The sequence below is a fragment of the Alosa alosa genome, chromosome 9 (assembly GCF_017589495.1).
Source record: "Alosa alosa isolate M-15738 ecotype Scorff River chromosome 9, AALO_Geno_1.1, whole genome shotgun sequence".
Taxonomy (NCBI): Eukaryota; Metazoa; Chordata; class Actinopteri; order Clupeiformes; family Clupeidae; genus Alosa; species Alosa alosa.
The window spans coordinates 21,853,855-21,859,854 of NC_063197.1; positions in this window are offsets into that span (position 1 = coordinate 21,853,855).

Genomic DNA, 6,000 nt, shown 5'->3' on the forward strand with positions numbered 1-6,000 from the left:
AGTCGTGAGATGACTATTGCCTGAACCATAAGTTGGGTAGCATCTTGAGTCAAGTAAGTCCTGATTTTCCGTATGTTGTAGAGTACGAAACGGCATGAACCCGCAACTGAGGCAACATGATCTGAGAAGGTTAGTTCGTTGTCGGAACAACTCCTAGCAGTCCTGGTAGGTGAAACAGACAGGGAGTCAAATTTGATGTTGATGTCGTGGTGTATAGTAGGTTTAGCTGGGAGGACCAGCAGTTCAGTCTTTGAGAGGTTCAGCTGGAGGTGGTGTGCCTTCATCCATGTAGCTATGTCTGAGAGGCAATCCGAGATCCATGCTGAAACCAAGGGGTCTTCAGGTGGAAAGGACAGATAGAGCTGTGTGTCGTCTGCATAGCAGTGGTATGAGAAGCCATGCGAACGGATAATCTGTCCCAAAGAGGTGGTGTAGATAGCAAAGAGAAGGGGGCCCAGCACTGAGCCCTGGGGGACCCCTGTGGTGAGATGGTGAGGTGCAGATAGCTGACCAAGCCATGATACAGCCGTGGCCTACTGGTTAGCGCTTCGGACTTGTAACCGGAGGGTTGCCAGTTCGAACCCCGACCGGTAGGCCACGGCTGGAGTGTCCTTGAGCAAGGCACCTAACCCCTCACTGCTCCCCGAGCGCCGCTGTTGTTGCAGGCTGCTCAATGCGCCGGGATTACTGTGTGCTTCACCTCACTGTGTGCTGAGTGTTTCACTAATTCACGGATTGGGATAAATGCAGAGACTAAATTTCCCTCACGGGATCAAAAGAGTATATATACTTATACGATACGTTAAACGAGCATCATGTGAGGTAGCATTCAAACCAGATGGGAATGGGAAAGAGTATAATTTTCATCCAGGAGATGAAAAACATCTTCATACACACACTCCTACAACTTACCACCAATGTTCCCACACACATGCATGCACGCACACACAGAAGCACACACACCCACCCACACACCGTAGTCACCATAGACATTGAGGGGGACGTGCCCCCACCCCACCCCCAATATTCAAATATACAGACATAGCAAAATAGGTAGGGCCAGGGCTGTAGTCACCATAGACATTGACATTCCCAATATGCAAATATGACCTAAATGCCCCCATATACGGACATAGAAAAATAAAGAAAAAAACGCTATACTACAGGAAACCAACAAGCACCATCATCTGAAATGTAATCAAATGTAAATAACACAAATTAGTACCTAGTGATGGTTCCAGTGGTTTGTCCTGGTAGTTTTCCGTTTTTCTAATGTTAGGAGGCGGTCCTGGCCCAAGCTCTTCGTTGTCTAGGATGTTGTAACTACGACTAAAGCCTTCCACAATTGCAACCTTAACTAAGCAAAACAAACACAGACAGACCTAACTTCTCCCTACACGCTTGGTATAGGCAAAGTCCTTTTAGGCAAGTCCCCCCACTTGGCGGCCATATTGCAACGCTTTTTGGGCACTCTTAGGGGATCCTCTTCGGCAGAAATGCGCGTGAGCAAGGCTTCACGACACCAATCTTGCTCCAGCGGCGAGTTCACAACACACCACATGATTGGCTCAATGTATTCACATGTCGACATTTTGCCGAGGAAGGGGTGTGATATGTGTAGACAACGGCCATATTGGCGTTACAAACTAGCCCCATGCATTTCTATGGAGGATTTTTTGAGTGCTGTGTCTCCTCATTAGAAAGTCTCTGGTATAGGTCCTATCCATGTGTGAATGCATGTTATGTTACATTACATTACATTACATTACATTTGGCTGACGCTTTTTTAACCAAAGCGACTAACAACATGGTAAACAGTAAGTTTTAGAACAATTCTCACAATTTTAGGACAGTTTAAAAAAAACACATTAGTACAGTAAGAATAAGTGCGTCGGTGAGTGCTGTATTTTAACAGTTACTTGTCAGTTTAACGGCTGGTGAGTGCTAGGATCAGTAAGACTTGTTGTAAGTGTTGCTATGAGAGTAGATGTTCTCTAAAGAGCTGGGTCTTCAGGAGTTTTTTGAAAGTGGAAAAGGATGTCCCTGCCCTTGTAGGAACTGGCAGTGTGTTCCACCAACGAGGAACAACAGATGAGAAAAGTTTGGATTGGCTTGAGCGTGCGGTGGTAGAGCTAGGCGCCGATTCGTCAGAGGGGCGCAGCGGTCTGGAGGTAGTGTAAGTCTGTATGAGGGCATTCAAGTAGGTGGGAGCAGAACGGAGACTACTTTGTAGGCAAGCGTTAGAGACTTGAATTTGATGCGGGCCGCCATAGGTAGCCAGTGTAGCTGGATGAGCAGCGGGGTAACATGTGCCCTTTTGGGTTGGTTGTAGACCAGGCGCCCGCCCAGCGTTCTGGATCATCTGAAGTGGTTTCACTGCGCAGGCTGGGAGACCTGTCAGGAGGGCATTGCAGTAGTCGAGTCGTGAGATGACTATTGCCTGAACCATAAGTTGGGTAGCATCTTGAGTCAAGTAAGTCCTGATTTTCCGTATGTTGTAGAGTGCGAAACGGCATGACCGGGCGACTGAGGCAACATGATCTGAGAAGTTTAGTTGGTTGTCGAGAACAACTCCTAGATTTCTTGCAGTTATGTGTGTGTGTCAGCTTGGCAGGAGCCTCAGAGAGCGGTCAACATACCTGTGGCGTGCTGGCACTCCCTCCCTGGTACTCCTCTGTGTAGCTGGACCAGCCCAAGCTGTTTTGGCTTTTAAGTTCAAGTTTTTATTTCTCTTTAAAGTGGCATAAAATCCAAAACCACACACACACACACACACACACACACATATATATATATATATATATATATATATATATATATACACACACCGGTACATGTTTTTGCTACACTGTGCAGTTAGTTAACCTTAGGCTACTTAGGTAACTAACTTCACAGTGTAGCAAAACTTCAGCAATTCAAGTATAGTTTACTTGATTTAAATGATCATGTTTACTTTTCCTCATTTTAGGCAAGTAATCTCAAAAGGCAAAATCAACATAATCAACAAAAGACAAAAACTGAGTTACAGTAACTAAACATTTTAAGTAATGATAGCTATTAGATACAGTGCAAAGTAACCTTCCCAAAACTGAATGTATGTGAGATTCAACACATTCTTTCTGTCACAGGAATGACAAGCAACACCTGACTGGCATACAGCAACAGCTTAGCTACAGCAATAAAAAAATCCTGTCACCGCCACTGTTTTTTTCTCAACTGCTTGTAATTTTCACACGTGTCACGTGTGTACCGATTTTTAGCCAATTCATGGTGCATTGTTGCATACTTGTTGTAAACTGGAAAACGGTATGCTTAATGATTATCTGACAGAGAAAGGTAGTGCAAAGGTGAGATGATCTCAGTTAAGTGAAGTGAAACCTGACAGAACACTGATTTGACTTGCACAATAACCCTCACTTGAGTCTTCGCTTACTGGATGTGAAAGTTGCAGAATACATGGAATTCTAAAAGCGAATGTACAGATTGAGCTCACACACCGTGTTCTCTCTCTGCCCTTCCTCTCCTGTAGCATGCTCTTTTTAAGTTGAACTAGGGTAGTGCTTAAAGGGGAAATCCGGTGTTAAATGGGTTTTAGATATGTTAAATATGACCATAAGCTATGAGTCATGGACAAGAAGCACCTTTTTTGCCTTTACTTTGTTCATGCCAATGCAGTAAAAAGTTGTTGTAGAGTATCGTCATGAGTGCACACATAGGCTAAAGCCTAACGCGCAAACTCGGGTCATGTCAGGTCAGATCAGTTCGTGTCACAGATATGGAGCGCAGAAACGTCATTTTTCATCACTAAATTTAAAAAAAGGTATTTATTTCTGTAGGGCGCACACCACATACAGTACCGTATGTCTGTAAATTGCTCAGCCCCCTCCACCATGGTTCTTATATTGTCTGGCCTACACATACATGAAAGTCATGTCCAGCTGACAGCTTGCTGTGGGGAGATACATTTCAAATTTAAAAATTGTACAATATGATTTTAGTTTTTGTTTTATTTAAAAATCAAAACTAAATCAATGTAAGAAGTAATATATGAAATGGTGGCAGATCTAGGTAGCTTGTGCTGAAAAAAAATATAGCATGTGTAAATCACACTTACAATGACAGGATAAATGCTTATAACTAAAGGTAGTGAGAATGGCCAAACATAGAGTAGGGCTCATAGGGCTAAAAATGGCATTTATTTCCGCAAGGCACACACCACATATTTTTCACATTTGCTCAGCCCCAGAGAATCCCTCCACCATGGCAATGATATTGCCAGATTCAGGACAGTCTGCCCTACACACCCATGAAAGGCAAGTCGAGCAGCCCGCTTGAATTGGTGAGATACATGTCAAAATATAAAAATTTCTATAATACGCTTTTTGTATTTTTATTATTTAAAAATCAAAATGAAATCAATGCAAGTCACCGCACACTGTTATATTTCTTTAGTGATTTTTATTGAGCAACGTGTTTCGCCAGTTGCTTCATCAGGCTCAATTCAAAACTAAGCAAGTGAGATAAAATAAGGTCCCATCCCAACAGGTGATAGGCCACTGATACATCACATGACTCAAGTCATCACATCAATTAGTCACATAGTCCATTGACTCAGGTCATCAATTAGTCAATTAGTAAATCTTTCACACAGCTCAACTAGTCATCTTCCCTACTAGAGGCAATCCAGAAATCTTTTTCTATTACTAGTCAAATATTTCACAATCAACATTTCACAACTTTAGTATCACATTCTGATATTAGAGTCCATTACATTGTTTACAATATTTAAATGTCCATATTTGTGTACATATCCACAATCACATGAATCCTTAAAAACGCCAATGTTCACAGCAAATACATATTCAATAAACAGTTACACTTTTAAGTAACATTTAGACAATTCATTACAGTTAACCTTTCTATTAAAAATGTGCCCAAAATGTGTTCCATACACAAATGTCAGAATTCATATACTGGTTAACTTTCAATTAAAAATGTAGTATATTTTAAAGTGCTTCAGTGCTTACAAGTACAATTACACCATACAAAATAATAGTAATTTCCCATCTTCATAGCAGAGTACAAGTTACCAATAGACCTTCCTATAAAACTCGACCTGTTAATTAAAGTGCAAGTGCTTGATTACTCATATTTTCTGTCAGTGTTAAGATTCAAATCTTCAAAAGACCACAACTTTACAAAAACATACTTAAATCTAGTAGTTCATTCAAACCAGCAGGCTCTACAGTATTTAATTCATGGATCCAAAATGCTTCCCTTCTTAGGAGCTGATTAATCAGATTGCCCCCCCTCGGATGAGGCTTAACTCTTTCAATACCCATGAATTTCAGAGTGGAAGGCGATCCATGATTTTTTTCTTTATAATGTCGAGCAATTGCATAGTCCATATTTCCATTTCTAATTGCGGCTTTATGTTCAGCAATTCTTAATTTGAGATTCCGTTTTGTTTGACCCACATACATTAAACCACATGGACATTTTAACACATACACTACATGTGTGGACAAGCAATTAATACATTCTTTTATATGGTATTTTTTGCCTGAATGTGGGTGGTAGAACATTTTAGTATCACTAGTATTCGAACAATGAGCACACTTTCCACATCTGTAATTTCCATAAACAGTTTGGGTAAGCCAATTTGTCTGCATAGGTTCTCTGTACATAGAACTCACAACCATATCCCTCACGTTTTTGCTTCTTTTAAAACAGAATTGTGGTTTTACCGACGACAAATGATTTAAATTGGGATCACAATCCAGTAAGGCCCAATGTTTGTTTATTATTCGCTTGACCTGTCTAGAGACTGTGGAGTACTCAGACACAAATGTAAGCCTACTATTGTTTTGAACCCCCTTATTGGAAGAGTTTAACAATTCTTCTCTGTCTCTTTTACTCACTTTATCCAGAGATTGGCTAATGCATTTGTCATTGTATCCCCTTTGTCTGAATCGTTGTGCCATTTCTTGGGCTTTATTT